Genomic DNA, 17,819 nt, shown 5'->3' with positions numbered 1-17,819 from the left:
GTTACCACTAAAAATAATAAAGTCTGGACCTTTACTGTTACTACTACAAATAATACACACCTGTTTCTCTTCCTACAGCCCAGAAAGTTCTTAACCACAAAACTACAACTGAAAGCTCACTTTCACGGTGCCATCAAGAAAGCAGTAGGTGATGCATGCTTTAATTCAAAGGTGTGGTGGGGTTTTTTGTTTTAAAATCAGAGTACAATTGTCAGCCAGAAATGAGATCTCATTTATACATTATTTTGAGGACACCCAACACAAATTACATGCAGGAAGTAAGAGTCAAGGGGTCTGTTTTAACTCCCCCAGACGCTGAGCCCTCGCTGCTTCAGTCTCACCGCCCGTACTTCACCTTTGGCCTGCCTGTCTGATTACCACATCTTCCCCACCTGTTGGGCCTCCAGTCCTGTGCCTCGGACTCTCCCTTTCCAGAGGCTTCCACTTCCCCCGGCACAGCCTGAACCAGGCCGCAGGCTGTCCCCCCGCACCCACCTCCCCTTCGCCTTCTGCAGGGCTTCCTACTTACAGCCTGCGGTTTTGGGGAGCTCACGGCTACTTCCACACAGTACCGCCTCGAACGCGGGAAGCCAGATAAAACCCAAGGACAAGCCAGATAAAACCCAAACCACACACCAAGCCCAGCCCACACCCACCCCCGACCCCCGCTTTGTCCCCTCGCAAGCCGCGGTCCGTCCCACCCCCCGTCTGCGGCCTGGCTCAACCAAGAGCCCCACCGGCCCCGCTGCAGCCGCGGCCCTGCCACCAGCCGCTCCCCACCCCAGAGGTCCCAGAACTTACCAGAAGACCCGTCGCTCCCCGTTAGGCCTCTCAGAGGCCTACAGGGACCGAACAGGCGCCGGCGGCGCCTGCCACCCCCGTTCCCGCCCGTGGCCGCGGGGTCTCCCCAGTCGCAGCCGCTCCCCTCATCCCAGCTCCCGCAGGTCCTTACCTCGCCCCCACCACCGGGGGACCCACCACCCTCCCAGCCTCACGGCGCACGCCCGGGCCTCCCGCTGCCCGCCACGCCCCAGGGCCAGCGGCATCCCGCCACCCCGCCGGGCCTTGCCCGCCGCGCGCCCTCCGGCGGGCCCGGCTCCCCCGGGCTGCCCCACCGCCTCACCCCGCCGATCCCCCGGCATACCCCGCGGGCGGACCCGGTCCCCCAGCCCAACGGCCGCAGAGCGCACCCCGAGCACGGCGGCCAGGGACGGGTGGGGGACGGAAGGCGCACTCACCCCCCACCGCGCCGCGCACCCCGTCCGCCGCCCCCGGCTTCCCCTCCCTCCGCGGCCCTCACCTCCGTCACGTGCCCGCACGCCGAGCACCGCCGCCACCGCCCGCCTATCTACGGCGGGCAAGCCCCGCCCCCAGCTCACCTCATTCGGCCTCTCCTATTGGCGCAGACAGCGCCCGTCCACCCGTCCCGCCGCCAGGCCGGCGCGTCGATTGGTTAAGAGAGCCGCCGCTCAACGATCTGACCGCCCCAAAACACGCCCCAACGGCTCTGCCCTTCGTGGAGCGCTGCGATTGGTTGGCGGGGTTGTAGGAAGTGGCGGGTCATTGGCTGGTTGAAGGCAGGTCGTTGAAGCGTGGGGGCCGGGACTCAACGGCTCTCAGTCCGCTCTTGCTGCGGCGGCTGACAGGGCGGAGCGGCGGCGGGGGGCAGCCCGGCGCGGTGGTGGTGGGGGGGCTGCCTGGCGGGAGGGGGCTGCGGAAGCTCGCGGCCTCCTCACGCCTTTCCCCGCCGTAGGGACGGTGGCGCCCCGAGCGGGGAAGCGCTGAGGGGGAGCTCTCGCTCTGCTGCTGCCGCAGGCCCTGAGGCGAGGCCCCGGCGGCCGGGCTTGCTTCGCCCCGCGGCGCAGAGGAGCTCTGGGCCTGCCCGTGCAGCTGGAGATGCCGGGGGGCAGCGCCCGGGAGGTCTGACCGGGGAGCCTGGGAGCCGCTGCCTGCCCTGAGAGCAGAGCGCCAGGATGTCGAAGAACAGCCACCCGTGTGGTTTCGTTCCTTATCAGGGGGCTGTGACTCCCCCAGCCTATTCGGACAGCTCAGTACGTTCTGCTCGGTTCCAAGCTGGAGGTTCAGGATAACGTCAGAGCAGCACACGCTGCAGCCCCTTCAGAACGTGGCTGTGCTGCCTGGGCAGCCCCGTGGTTGCAGAGGCCTTGTGCCATCCCAGAACCTTTAAGCCATGCTGTATTCCCAAAATTAGCATCCTGTATCTCTGCAGAGGTGGAAAACTGTAAATGCTCAACATGTGTGCACCAGCACAGGTACAGAAGCACAAGTACGTGCAGAAATAACAGTCCCTGCTTTACAGGCTGGGAAGGGAGTAATGGGTTTGCATGACAAGGAACTATCAGAGCAAGATAAAACCTCAGGAGTCCCCATCTGCTGCTGTGTGTGTACGGTGGCAGGGGATGGAAACAAACGAGGCCCTGGGCTGACAAAACCAGACTCCTGTTACCTTGTTACCTTGTCAGTAATACCACTTCTAAGTTGTGTCTGAGCTGCTCCAGCTGAGAACAGTGAAGTGGAAAGCTGTACCTGAACTACCTGGTTTAAAGCCAGCCCCGGTGTGGTGTGTGGGCTGCAGCCTGTTCCAGCTGGTGGGAGGTATTCTGTAGGAATACCAAATTCGGTATTGCTGGGGTGGGCGGGAGGAAAGGAGAGACTTTTTTTTTTTTTTTTTTTGGTGGTTTGGTTGGGTTTTTTTTGTAAACATGAAAATGTTTGGAGTTGATGCAATGAGTCAGCAACATAAGTCTCCCCACAGAGAAAATTCCACCACATTAGGACAATGCAAGCAGGGCCCTGGCGGTCAGAAATAAGGCTCAGCAGAAATGAGATCAGCAAATCCCTGTTCACGCTGAAGTTTGGAATCAAACACATTTTTCCAGAAAGCCACCAAGCTGGCTCCTCAGCTTCCCTGTTGACTGAACTACATCCAGAGACTGAAGAGAAGATGCTGACAGACAGGCAGGGAAGCAGGTACAAACAACAGGCAGCACAGGAGATACCAAGTACTTTAAATAATAAACAAAAGCCACCATGGAGGAATACTTTAAAGGGTAACAAAGCAGTATCATTTAGAAGCTCCCTCCCCAGTCTAGGAAAAATCCAGTTTTCCACCAAGTAGTTAACAACTCCAATGTAACTCGCAGGACAGTGTGGTACCGCTGCTACAATAAGACAAGTGCTGGGAAGTCAAATATACACATGCATGCCTCATACGTGCTTCCCCTTTCTCTCCCACCCTTTCCCAAAAAAGAAGGCATTCCTTCCTTTCAGGACATGCTGAATCATGGCAGAGGCAGGCAGCCCTCACACCCGCTCCTTGCCCGCGCTGCTTTGTCATCGGGTGGAATGGTTTTAAAAGAGAACGAAACTGCTAAAAGCACATCCTCTGCTGTGATTTTTCCAAGTGTTTGAACTGGAATAAAAAGAAGACAAATCAAAACAAGGGGGAGATAAAGGGATAAGGATAAAGGGAACAGAAGAAACATGCATGGAGATTTAAGTGCCTTGGCAGCCAAGGTGGTGATATTTTTAGACAGGAGTACAGAGTGCCAGGGCAGGAGCGATGAAAGAGGGATGGCAGATACTGCAGAGCAAACAACATTGTCAGGGAAAATCGTGTAGGTGTCTTCCGGCTTTGCAGCGGGAGATCGGCCTCGGTGCTCTGGTAAACACTGGGGGAGCGCGCGGTGCTCTGGTTTTGGCAGTAGGTTTGGACAGGCAGCAAACAGGCAGCGTGGCGAGGCTGGCAGAGCCTGACGACGCAGAGCGCGGAGGTGAGAGGCAGCCCTCAGTTTGTAAGTGAACCACAGCTTTAAATAATTGTAGTTTTGGAAACCCTTCCTGCCCTGACTGTTACCAGGCAGAGAAACTTCCCGCGCTTTCAGCTGTTCCTTTCCATTCTTGGTTCCCTCTAACCTCAATCTCTGAAGAATTCCTCCTCCTTTAAATCCTGCAGGGCTTTGCCACTTCGCTAGTGCTCTCCTTGCATTTCAAACATTAGCAGAAAATCTCTTCAGACTCCTTCTCCTCTGGCAAGCTGGCAAGAAGTGAGTGGAAAATCAAGCGGGTCAGAGTTATGGGACATTAGTGACACCACACTGACAGAGCAGGCAGTCAGGGCAGATGACCAGCGGGAGAACGCTGGCTTCTGCTCTTTTAAACTTTGAACTGCAGGAGGGAAGACAAACTCCCATCTCTGTATGGGGCAATGTCCATGTGTGCTGGTCTGCTTTTCCTGGAAATGCATTTTTTATAATGACATCTCTGGAGACCACGCCTGGGAAAAGAGACACTGACGTGAATAAAATGCAGCGGGCGGGTGGAGTTAAGTGTCTAAAGGAGCTAATACAGCCCTGCCTTTTTCAGAGCTAGTAACTGTGGATGTGAGAAATGTTATAGGTTAATTGTAATAAGAGGAGGCAGATTAGTAGAAAAACAAAAAGCAACGGAGAGCCAGAAGCAGAGCACTAGCAGGTGGGAAGAGGAGACAGGGGACACAGTACTGAGGTGGATGAAGATAACCCATCCACCTGATACCATTCGCACAAGCTGGGAAGTGCCCCGGAACAGGAACTTAGGGAAAACTTCTGGGACGTGGAAGCTCAGAGTTACCCAAGACAAGTCAAGGGCTCCAAGTTTGGTCTGGACATAACCTAGGGAAATCCTGATGGTTTCCATGGGTTGTACACCGTTTTTGTGGCTCCCTCAGACACGGCACCAGTTTGCTGGGCACCGATTGGTTCCCACTGTGCCCCTTTCCATCATTTCTTTCACAGAACAGCTTTGCTCGAGAGTGGCCTTCCAATATCCTCAGAATTCTGTTCTCCCTGAGGGTCTCATACTTGAGGCACTTTTATCTGAGCATGGCCACAATTTATGGACAAGAGTCATTCCCTCAGTGGGGAAATGCAGGTTACCCTTGTGATGCAAGCACCCCCCAGTCAGTTAATGCCTGCCAGCAGCAGCAGTGGGCTGAGTGCATCAACAATGCCCCAAACTTTCACGAGGGACTAAACTGCCCATTCCACACAGCTCACTGAGAGACAGGCCACAGAGAGGGGGGGGCTGTGAGTGTTATCAGCAATGAGGCCAAAAGAGAGAATGCTGTACTGAAACAGAAAGTCTTTCCGCTTTAGCTCATGTGTTTCAGATCAGCCAGGGCCCACAGTGACTGACAAAAGCTGCTCTCCCCCAGCTGCTTGTGGCTCTGTGCTAATTCCTCCATGGCTGGTGTCCGTACAGCAGTGTGCAACCCTCCTGTGAGTCAGTTCTGCCTTGCATGTGGCCAGCTGAGGGGAGGGTTCTTTGGTTTGGGGCTTGTTGTTGGTTTGTTTGTTTGGAAGCAGCTGTTTTGCCAAGGAAGCTCTTGTATGTTTTGGAAAACAAAAAGCATTTTCAGTTCTCAATGGTCAAGTTTCACAGAGTCACAGAGCTGTAGGGGTTGGAAGAGACCTACAGAGATCATCAAGTCCAACCCCCCTGCCAAAGCAGGGTCCCTAGGACAGGTTGCACAGGTCGGTGTCCAGATGGGTCTTGAATATCTCCAGAGAAGGAGACTCCACACCCCCTGGGTAGCCTGTCCCAGGGCTCGGGCACCCTCACTGTGAAGAAGTTCTTCTGCATATTGGTGCAGAACTTCCTGTGCTCCAAAATTCCATATGTCTTAAGTTTGGATGGACTGATTGGGTTAAGTTAATGGCAACAGAAATCCCATTACAATGTAGAATATCACAGGGAGAAAGGGATGAGGTGAGTGGGTTATTTAGGGGAGAGAGGGGCAGGATGATATCCAAACTGACTATGAAGGAAGGCAGGCAGGAAACCTCCTCCCATGCTAACTTGTGATTGCTCCAGGGCATGGTGAGGTCCTATGGCCAGGGTGGCCCCCACCCACACTCCACTCACCCCTTCCCTTTGGGAAACATGAACACCTCCAGCCCTGCACGAGCAGCCAGGCAGCTGGGGCCAAAGGCAACCCTGGGGTAACAGGGGGCCTCAGCACAGTGCTCCCCCTCGCAGCTGCCTGCCTTCCCCACCACATCCTCTGCTTAAAAAACAGGCAAAAATCGTGGTAGAGCAGCTGCATTCCTGACATGCCATGCAAACAGCACAAGGCCACCTCGCACCCCAGCACATCCTAATCTCAACATGCTGAACTCAGTAAATGGGGAATTAGCAGCTCTTAACTCAGTGACCCCTCCAGACACACCAATCTCCCGCTCACAACCATCAGCTCCTGGACCTGAACAGACGGGTCACAGGAGACAAACATTTCAGCCATTGGGGTGGGTCTTTGTGTCTAACCAAAAAACCTTCATCACTCTCTTGAGGAAGACAAAAACCCAGATGTGGTTAGTACTCTGCACATTGGCTTTTGAGCCTTATTTTTTTACACTTCTGTACTGTTTTCACTTAAATCTTGCATGTGGTTTCACACAGAGCCTGTTTCTCTTTATGCTACCAATGTGCCACCCTCCGTGTGGCTTCTTCCTTCATGCTTACACCACGATGGAGTGAGTAGAGTCAGGCACCTGTCCTGGCTGATAGCAGATCAGCTAAAAGACACGTGGTTTGATCTCAGCTGGATTAGCAGGAGTGGCCTTTTTAGGAGCAGCATGGATGTAGGTGCTCGTGAAACTGAATCTCTAAACCCCAGTGTAATTGCTGATGAAAGCAGGTTTGCTCTGAAATACTCCATTGTCAGCCAGAATGGCTGAGGTGGGACATAGATGCTATTCAGTTACCCTTTGATGGAGCATCATCTTCTGGTGGATGGCCCAGGTGGAAAACTGAGCTTGGGAACATCTTAAATTGTCATCAACAGCTCTGTGAGCCAGCAACGTGCAGGATGGCCTTGCTTCTGAGAAACAACCCTTCCAGGGAAAAACTGCTCCTAGAAACAGCTCCTTCCCTGCCATGCATGAGATGGGAGGAGGAGCCCACGGAGTGGGTCACAGCTCAGGGGCCTTGTGGCCACAGTGGCTGCCACCGGCCATTAATGATTTCGTGTGCATTTACTGTGTCCCTAAACCCTGCCTGGTCATCCATTGGAGCCGCAGGACAGAGTGACTTCAAGCATTTAGCTCCCCCTCGAAGCCAGTGTCAGTGCTGGAGAAGCCCTGCTTGAGGGGGTGGTCCATGCTGGGGGTGGTCCATGCCTGTGCTCACCCCACGAAGGTTTTAGCAGATGGAGGGACAAGGTAACTCTGTGAGGATTTATGCCCATTTCTCAGAGCTTCAATCTGCAGGACCTGGTGTCACCAGCAGCTCCAGTCCTTGCACCTCCCCTTGGACTGGCCAGTGCTGCTCCTTCCTGGCTGCCTTGCCAGGCCTGGTTTCAAATCCCTGAACTGTGCATGGTGTCTGTATTTCCTTCCTTCCTCTTCTATTTCCTTCCTCTGCTTGGGGCGTCCCACTGTGCCTGCTGGGACAGTGACCTGTGCAGCCACAGAGATGTTCTGCCCCAAGGAGTAGATCTCTACTTCTTCATCCCAGGCTGGGATCCCCACTTTGGGAAGCAGGACACAGCTTGCTGTGCTGGGGGACTGCAGTGCTCCCAGCTAAAATCACTACCAGCATGTTTGCTGCCCTGTGGCTGCTTCTGCATTCTGCTCCCTGAAGACAATCCCCACCTACCCATTCTGATGGTGTTATTTTCCTGTCTTTTACTCAGAAAAAAGGCTGATCGCAGAATCACAGAACATTAGGAGTTGGAAGGGACCTTGAAAGATCATCTAGTCCAACCCCCCTGCCAGAGCAGGATCACCCAGACTAAATCACACAGGAACACATCCAGGTGGATTTGAATGTCTCCAGAGATGGAGACTCCACAACCTCTCTGGGCAGCCTGTCCCAGGGCTCTGTCACCCTCACAGGGAAAAAGTTTCTCCTTATATTCACATGGAACTTCCTCTGCTCCAGCTCACAGCCATTGCCCCCTGTCCTATCGCTGGCATCCCTGGGAAGAGCCTGGCTCCCTCCTTCTGATTCTCACCCTTTACATATTGATAAACATGAATAAGATCACCCCTCAGTCTCCTCCTTTCCAGGCTAAAGAGGCCCAGCTCCCTCAGCCTGTCCTCATAAGGAAGGTGTTCCACTCCATCACCTTGGTGTCCCTGTGCTGGGCTCTTTCAAGGAGTTCTGTGTCCTTCTTGAGCTGAGGGGCCCAGAACTGGACACAATGTTCCAGGTGTGGTCTCACCAGGGCAGAGCTGAGGGGGCGAAGGACCTCCCTTGACCTACAAACCACCCCCCTTCTAATACACCCCAGGATGCCATCAGCCTTCTTAGCCATGAGGGCACATTGCTGGTCATGGTCATCCTGCTGCCCCCAGGAACATGATGCACGTTTATTTCCCAAAGACAATGATGACGAGACTCCCTTTGTGAGCTGCAGCCTCCTGTGCTTTCCTCAGGACAGCAAAAGGGCCGAACGAGAGCTCCATGACCAGGCACAGCAGAGGGACAGGAGAGGCTCCTGCTCTTTCTGCCAGGGAAGGTTCTGCCGAGCACCGAGTGTTCACATCCGCAGCTCCCCACTGCCTTCTGGTGGCAAAAATGCGATGAACTCTTCTTCCCTCCCAGCCCGGGCTTCTCCTCCCAAGCCGGCGCCAAACACTTGTGCTGGACGTGTGGTTTGGGGCCCCCGTCTCGCACCCTTCCTGGCGTCGCCTGGCCTCCCCTCCCTGCAGAGCCACTCTGAAATTCCTCCTCTTCTCTGCAGAAAAAGGCTCCGCTCTGTGCCAGGAAAGAAAGTGGGGAATAAGCAAGCCCTGTGTTTCTAAGGGGCTGACCCTGCCTCTGGGGATGAGATGCGTCTCCAGCATTTCCCTGCCTCTCCAGGGTGTCCCAGCTCCTGGCAGCCCTTTGCCCATGTCCCCCAAAAGTACAGGCACCTCCGGAGCCTCTCTTCAGCCCAGCGTTAGCTGGTTGGGAATGGTGAACGGATGGATTTCCATCCCTGGTTGCTGGGAGCAAAGCAGCCAGGAGTGAAAAGTTTATAGGATTTGCTGCTGCTTGTATTTGTGATAGTCATCTCCTAGGAAAGGATTAGCTGCTGGGTCTGGAGGTGGTCCTGAGCCTGCCCAGCCTCTGAGGGCCAGCAGGAACAAAGAGTGTGTTGAGGACTTTGTCACCACCAGAGCGACCTGCTGCCAAGCTGTGCTGTAACCAGGGACAACTGCAAAGTTGGCACACAAGCAGCAGCAGGATGGAGAGGAGGACCATGGCTACCCCCTGATTCCAGCCCATCATGTGGAGTTGTGTGGAGCAAAGGCGAGCTGGGCAGGTCTAACGTGGTGGTCTGCTGGAGTCTGCTGTGGGGAAGCACTGCATTTTCCTGCATCGCTGTGGCTGCCCAAACCCAGATGAAATTACTGTGCCGTATGCATTCCCTCCCTCATTTCAGTGGTTACAGAAGAGAATATCCCTTTGTTTGCTTGTTCTTGTCAGCCTGAACTCTTTCCTGAAAGCATCTGGCAACGGGCAAAACGTGTGCACTATGGAGAGGTACCAGAGGTTTCTGTCATGAAAATATCTAAGTTTATATTGTACCTGAGCCAGCTGCTCCCAGGAGCAACCTGAAGTGTAGGGTCAACCTCAGACACAGCCTGTGTCCCCATAAAATCTTTGCAGACATCTGAAAGCTCTTTAGATGGGGAGCCAAGGCTGTCCACATCACCAGCATGTGCTCATGAGAGCTGTGCAGCCCTCCCTGGCGTGAGCCCCAGGGATCTGCTTTGGAGCAGCTTGCACAAGACAAAGTGAAGATGAGGGACTTGATGCCCATGTTTCTCCTTGGATTACACCAAACATTTCTGCCCATCCTGACTCAGACCCAGGGAATAGTAAAGCCTGTCCTCTGGACTTACCGACCAAGCATGCATCTCACCGCCGCCTGCAGTTTGATTATGGGGGAATGAAAGGAAACGATGCTTAGTGTTATTTCAGAAATCAAAGAACCCGTTTTAAAGCAATGCAAGAGCATGTCAACCAAAGAAGATGTAAGTGAGACTCTGGAATCCACTGGGCTTTCTCACAGGTTGGAGTAGGGAGAGTCATCAGCGTAGCCCTAAAGGCGTGATGTTCTTGCTGTTCTTTACTGCCTTGAGCTTAGATTCACCCCAGTTTTCAGTGGATCTAGGTGAAAACCTAGAAATTGTTAAAAAAACCCTAAACACATCTGTTCTAATAATGTTTCCAGGGAAAATGGTGAGTCACAGCTTGAAAAGCAGCACTGAGGCTGTGTGCAAGTGCAACAAACGGTGCAGTCTCCTCAGTAGAGTGAAAAGATGCAGAAGCTTTCTAGTGTAGAAACCTGAGAGAGTGTGGAGGGGGGGATTTCTATCAGAACTGGATGGCTCTTAAAAAATGAAACAGAAGCTGGGGGATGAGATGCTTCCTTTGATATACACTGATAGGAAAATTAAGCTAGTCTAGAGTCAGGCACAGAAAATGTCCGCTCGGCACGGGAGTGATAGGAATGGTTAAGGTTACACAAGTGAAACATGACAACCTTTGCTCTCATTTTCAAGTCAAATCGCTCAGAGTTCGATCTTATCGCTCAAGGCCTGAATTAATCACGGGGTGAGAATTATAACTGAAAGAAATAGATCAAATTATAAAGGCGAGCTGCTACCCGGCTCAGTGGAGACGCGTGAGGAGGAGGAGGAACCAAGAGAGAGATCTGATTAAGGCTAATAAACATCTCAGCTCTGCCTCAGGGAACATAGCTGTTCTCAAACACAAATTCCAGAGTCAAAAATATGGTGCTTTAGTTTTCCATCAAAAAACTGGGCTAGGTAAGAGCTTGAATTCTTTCAGAGCATGCTAACCCTGCAGAGATGAAGAGGCTTGCAGCTGAGCTGCCCACACTGCCTTCACAGAAACCAGGGGTTATAACTGTCTGGCACGTGTCAGACCAGCTCAGTATTTTGGGTTTGCATTTCCAGTTCAGTCCTTTCCTTTATTCTAAATGTTTCCCCCATTAGACTCTTCCCCCCCCCAGCCCCCGCCAAGTGTCTATATGTGGGACTGGAACCAGTCACTGGCTTTCATTATAAACACACATCATTAGCTGCCCTTGTTATTCTGGGACATTTAAATCCCATGAGCAGGTACATTTGTAATCTGTCGGTCAATTCAGTGACAAAGGTCCTTCCCTTTGTTCCTTCTGGATAGCTCCTACCTGAGCTGCAAGCTTTCTGTAATCCTAGACAGACTTTTCTTAAAGGTCATTTTCTGATTCCTCTTCAAAAGGCAGCAAAAAGAATCAGAGATCCTCCTCCCTTGCTGAATATAAAGATGTAAATCTGAGGCAAACGCAGAAAAATCCCCAAATTTAAGAGGAAACTTGTTTCTAATCCTTTAATGATTTATTTTTTTAAATTGTCTACTAAACCAGCACCTGCTTTACAGCTCTTCATAGATTCTTTTTTAATATACACACACATGTGTGTGTATAAAATTTATATCTAGATCATAGAATCATAGAATCACAGACTGGTCTGGGTTGGAAGGGACCCCAAGGATCACAGAGCTCCAACCCCCTGCCACAGGCAGGGCCACCAACCTCCAAGCCTGGATCTACACAAGGTTACCCAGGTGTATTAGATGCATAATATTATTATGTAATTAGATGCATAATAAAAATACACATGTAATAAAAATATAGATAATATCTATATAGGTGTATCTGGTTAAGTAGCCCTATATTTAGGTTTACAAAGATCAGGGGTACAGGGAATGTTAAATACATTAGAGGACTTGTTAAATCATTAGAGGACTTGGGGAGGAATTTGAACCGGAGTAAAAAATAATATTCTGCAGATAGCAGCTGGCTGTGTTAATCTTCTGCAAACATTGAACCTCTGGAAATTATAGCTGGAAATTTTTCTGTTTGCTTTAGAAATAACCTGAACGCTGCTCCCTGATAAGTCCTGTACCAACAGATGGGATTGTGTGTTCTCAGATAGCTGCATCCTTCTTTGATAGAAGTTAAAAATCATAGAAACTAGCAGTGTCCTAGTAAAATCTTGAATCACAGGATCTCCTGAGTTGGAAGGGACCCATGAGGATCACCAAGTCCAACTCCTGGCTCCACACAGAACCAGCCAGGTCAGAGCATGGGACTGAGCGCATCGTCCAGATGCTTCTTGACCTCAGTCAGGCTCGGTGCTGTGACCCCTTCCCTGGGGAGCCTGTTCCAGTGCCTGACCACCCTCTCAGTACAGAACCTCTTCCTAACACCCAACCTAAACCTCACGAAACCTCCTTAAACTACCCAAACCTCCCTAAACCTACTTAAACTTCCTAAACCTCCCACAAAAACTTGAATTAAGGACCTTAATGCTTGTTTGACACCCACCTAGCTATTTATCAGACAAAATAAATGACTTTTCCTTGCAGCACAGTCTGTAGACATTTCTTTGTAGAAAAGTTAACGTACAATAAACACCCTTGGAGGTGAGCATCCATGTTCCACTCCTGACACACGTTTCCAAATGGAGGTTCAAGCTGAAGTCCCAATTCTCTTGTCCATCCTCCCTGCTACAGGTAACTGGGTCAGAAGGGATGTTCCTTGCTAGGTTGGCTGTAGCCAGTCCCAGAAGCACTCTGGTTGCTTCATAACTAGCACTGTGCTAGGAATTCTGGCAGACAGGCAAGTACAAACAGCAAACCATTACTGGTTTGGTGATGTCAGTGCATTAAAATCTTATTTGGCTGCCTTGGCCCTGGCAATGTCCTTCAAGCACTGAGTTGTACCAGCAAAAGATGAGCAGTCAGTTATCACTAATTCATTTTCTGTGGCATATGCATTAGTGAAAGATCTTTGAAAAAAGCTTGTGAGACACCAGTGCTTCTCTCAGGCAGCTGCAGGAGTTTGAGACTGAGCTCCCTCAGATCCCTTTCTTGTATAATCTGCTTTTACTTTAATTTCTAGCACTGCTATTCCTGCTGCCAAAAGCTCAGCTGTCACACAGATACCAGGGCTCTTTCGTCCACTCAAAGAGCAAGGTGAATCATTCTTTGGTATTCGCAGAACTATAGCAACAACCAAAAATATAAGAGGGGTATTCAGGAGGAGACCAAGACAGTGAATAAAGTGCACAAGCTGTTCTATGTAATCACTGGCACTGTACAGGGCACAGCATCCCTTTGAGACCTCTGCCAGTGTTGAGCAAGAGATCTAAAATGCGATATAAAACTGCTGTGAGCAGTGTGGGTGTCAGCCCTGTCACACACCAAAGACCAAGTGCCTGTGTGGTGTGTCCAACACAGCTTGGTGTTGCTTTGCCACACCAGACCCTGGATAAGAGCCTGCTCTGATCATGCAGAGGTAGGGGATGAGGGCTCTCTTGGAAAATGGATGCCTGCCTAGCCAGGAGGAGATGAGCACTGACCAGGGCATTGAGAAGTTTCTTACTGGAAGTTGCTGGAATCCAGAGACGGAAAGTTATTAGGCAGCATCCCAGTCTTGTGCTGTGTGGAGCACAGATAGATGCTGGAAAATGGATTTCCTTCAAAAGTCATCTGTTGACATGTTTTTCAGACAATGTATTGAAAGCCTGATGGCTTGTGAGGGACTTGTATTGCTGTTTCTATCAGCATTTTCCTTAAAACAGATGTTGGATACTCCTTGCTCTAAGAGGGCAGTGGAATTATTCAGGAGACTGGAAGTGGTGGAATTTTTCTTGTGTAAGGGCTACAAAAACTTCCTAGATTATGGCAGGTTCTCTCTGCCTTTTTCCCCAGCAGAGCTGGAGGGTACTGGTGACATAGCTCTGACTGGGAGCTCAATAATTGCCCGTGTCACTCAATGAATCTTCTTGTCAGAGTACGTACAGATACCATCCATCCCGCCTCCAGGTTTTGGGAGGCAGACTGCAAAGTAACATCTCTTCAGCTGCCATCTCGGGCTCCCCGTGGTTAAAAGCAGGGGTGTGCAGGCAAGTTCGGTATTTAGCACTGTTTCTGGTTGCTCTGTTCTTTTACACAACTGCCTCATGCAACCATTTCACACTCTAAAAATAAACCCAGCTGGTTTTAAAGCAATTCCTTTGTCCCAGCGTGGGATTGCTCATGCTTTCTGACTGCTGAGAGGCAGTTCCTCCCTTTTCTCAAAAGCTCCTGATGTGTGAGTGCTCCTGATGGCTGCTGCCTTCTCAAAGGCCTCTGGGGAGAGTTTCTAACTTAGAGCCCCTGTCTGTCTGTCCTGGCTTCCCTTGATGAAGCCCCTACCTGTCTGCCTCTGTGGGCCAGCATCTTGTAGCTCAGAAGGTGCTGGAAGAAGACCGATGCTGGGATGGATGCCTGGTCCCCATGGCACCTCTGGGACTCTCTTGGGACAGCTCTGCAGACCAGGAGTGGGGACAGAAAGGGAAAGGCTCAGAAAGAGCCTCCACTTGTGGTACTTTAAGTGGCCCCCAACCTGAGCTGCTATAGGCAGGAGTTATCTGGAGTTCAGCAGAGATGGGTCAGCCTTCTTGTGGTGTCTGGGTTCCATGTGAGGCTGGAGCAGTCACACTCCTGTGACACCTCTCCCCGGGGACTGTCCCCAGCCCCTGGCTGCCACCACAGCCGAGCACGCCCAGGTCAGCTCGGCCTCGGCCAAGCTCCAACACACAAAGGCTCCAAGAAGTAACAGCCAGTAACCAGAAACCCATCTGCTCCCAGACTTGCATCTGGGCCCTGTGACCCGTGGCTGCCGCTGTCTCCCTGGGCCTGTGCCAGGGATGGTCCCGTTTGGAGACAGGAGAAGGGACGGGGCCTGTTCACGTTCCTCTGGGCTCAGCAGTCTGCGTGACCTGGGCAGCCTCCTCATGCTGCATGCACTGCGCTGGCAGCTGCAGCGTGCTGTGTGTGCCCCTCGCCGCGGCAGCCCCCCTGCCACCCAGGCTCCGTTCCCTGCCTGGCTGCCCTCTCCCCTCAGACACATTGCTCAGGGTGTCTTCGAGGGGCAGAGAGTGAGAACAACAGTCAAAGAACAAGAGTTCAAGCAATGATTCACTGTCATCTGCAGCATCTGCCTTTGCTTCCTTCTGAAGACACATTTCAAAACCTTTTAACGCCTCTGACGTCAGAGGAACTTTGCAGAAACATCTGTCTGTCTCCTAATGCACCCAGCACCTTCTGGCCTCACACGAGCTCCTCTGCAGGCCTTGCCCCTTGTTCCATGCCGATGGCTGGAGACTGTAGTCCCACCCTTCGTGTTCATCCAGCGATGGCCAGGGTGGCACAGGGCAGCATGCTGAGCAGGACACAAGTCCCACTGGGTGCAGTCCTGTGGGGCCAGGCAGAGAGCAGAGCAGCTCTGGGAAAGACACGGCCCAGGGATGGCCATGCCAGCCCATTGCCATGTCACCTAAGGAAGCCAAGCTTGAGGCTGAGGCAAATAGATGGACACAGGAGGCCATGGAAAAAACAGAGTGTGAGGGCTTGAGGTCAAATGCAGCTCCCAGCCGAACCGGGGATTCCCCACCAAGGGTTTTTTCAGCTCACATATTTCTTCCCAGCACTGTGGTTCCTGCTTCCAGAGCTGGCCTGGAGTGCAGGCAGCCCAGCCTGCATCTCTGTCCACACCACCCTCCACCTCACACAGATCTCCCCCCAAAGCACCTCCTTTGTCTCCTTGAAACTCCTCCTTCCGAGAGGTGTGAAAAGTCACAGTGACAGCAGACTGACCACTGCCCTCCTGACCACCCCATCCCTGCACACACAACTCTGCACAGCAACATCTCCCATTCAGGTGAATCCCCCTGCCCTTCCCTCGTGCCTGGCAAGCCAAGGCTCTTGCCTTTGCAGACCTACCAGGAACACTGATCTCCCTAAAAAATGTCTCCCTAGAGCTGCCCTCGCTCAGCCCCTCACCGATGCCCTGCCCTGTCAGTCTCATAACCAGGCAGGGCTGGCCAGCACCCAGCCTTCTGCTCCAAACAAGACAGAAAAACTAAATAGCTCCATGTCTTTCCCCCTGTAATTTAGGAAAAGAGACGTACTCTGTGACCACCCTGCAGCCTTTGAAGTATTTCCACGTGCCCTTTAGCTTTGCAATTTCCCCCCCCACATCATTACAGGATAATACTAAGTGTGTGTTAATGCAAGAGCTGCCAAAGATGCTTGAAAGGCTTGTTTGTCCCTCTGCGAAGGGAAATCCTCCCCCTCCCTGCCCTATGCACTTATCGCTCCAGAGATTAATTGTTCGAGCTCTCCAGAAGTGCACTTGCCTTTCTGGCCTTGTTCTTTTCTGTTTTATTTCTGTTGTTTCTGACATTCTGCTGAAAAGGGAGTAGAAAAATTGGCAAAACTCATGGAAAAGAGTTTCCTCATGTGCCGATAACACGGGACAAAGCAGGATTTAATAACTAAAGCCTGGTTTAGTGTTTTAACAGATGTTGATGAGGAAAGAATGGGCTTTATTCAGATGCCTGTATCAGTGCTTTTCAATGATGGGTTAAGGGGAGAACTTTGGCATTGCTTTTATACCGGTGTGCACACAGATAAAGCTCACCAAACTCCTCCAGAAGAAAGCTCTAAAAAAGATTCCTCCAAATTACCCCAAACTAAATGAGTACACATACTCATTTCTGTAGTTTCTCAAAGATTCAGCTTTCCATCCTGCTTTTTTAATAGAAAATGGCTTTGAATGTTTTCCCTGCTCTAGCTTTAAAGTGAAGCCCTTCACCTCTACTGAGATGAGGAGCACTGATCTTGATCTGATGATCTCTTTGACATGCCACAGATATGGAAATCTCAGGAATATGTGTCTGAAATCCATGTAGATGAACAGGCTGGTGACCATCCCCACTACATCCTGAGTTTGTACTCTGAGGGATGCTTCCATAATGTCAGCTCAGATGTTGCTGGCCAAACCACCCACCTGCTGTTTTACCGTCGGCGAGGAGAAGCCTCTGTGCAGATGCACATTTTAGGAAGATACAGTGACTCTTGTCAGGCAAAGTTTTTACAGCTATTACAAAATGGAGAACCCAGCACACATTTCAAAATGCTCAGGAGATCTGAGACAGCCTCCTCCCTGCTGGGAGCACTGGTGGGGACCGTGGAGCACAAATTGTCTGCAGATGTCCCCGCCTTCCACACACGGCCAGGGATGAAACTGTGAATTGGCCTTTTCTCACCATGGTTTTCATCTTGTTGCTGAAAACCCAAGAAAACCCAAGAACTGCAGGAAAATCTCAGTCTGTCTGGAGTTAACAGAAGGCTCCGCAAGGCCAGGAAGACGTGTTGCCGCCCCAGGCATCCAGCCCTGGAGAGCTGAATAGACAAACATACTCAGCGCTGAGCTCATTCTCCTTCTTCTTTCTCTTTCTCTCTTCTTTTCTCTCATTCTTCTGAACTAGACCAACTCTTTTTTGCCTCTGTGGCTGTTCTTTTAAACAACGCCCCCCTGTTGTTCTATGTGGCTGCTAGACACCGTTCCTGAAAGCAGTTCTGCTGTCATGGGTGTGGATGTGCTCAGTGGCTGCCAAAGAATTCGAAGGGAAAGGAAACACAAGTAGTTTAGAAAACGCTTCCATCTTTATACAATTCAGTTGGAAGGACGAGGCGTCTCCATGCTCTGTGGCTGAAAGGTGAGTTGCTCAGCTGCAAAATATTCCCTCTTCCACTAACAGAAAGCTCTTGGCCCGTTGTACTCTCATCAAATACACCTCGAGGAGGGTGGTATTGCCTGTGATGGGGCAGGATGCAGGGCTGCTGGCTTCCCCTGGGGAGTAATAGGTACTGTAAACTCTGCAGCTGCTTGAAACTCCTCCAAATCCTTCCTGGTGATTATTTTT

The sequence above is a fragment of the Gallinula chloropus genome (assembly GCF_964237585.1).
Source record: "Gallinula chloropus genome assembly, chromosome: 10".
NCBI classification, from domain to species: domain Eukaryota; kingdom Metazoa; phylum Chordata; class Aves; order Gruiformes; family Rallidae; genus Gallinula; species Gallinula chloropus.
This window is presented reverse-complemented; position numbering follows the sequence as displayed.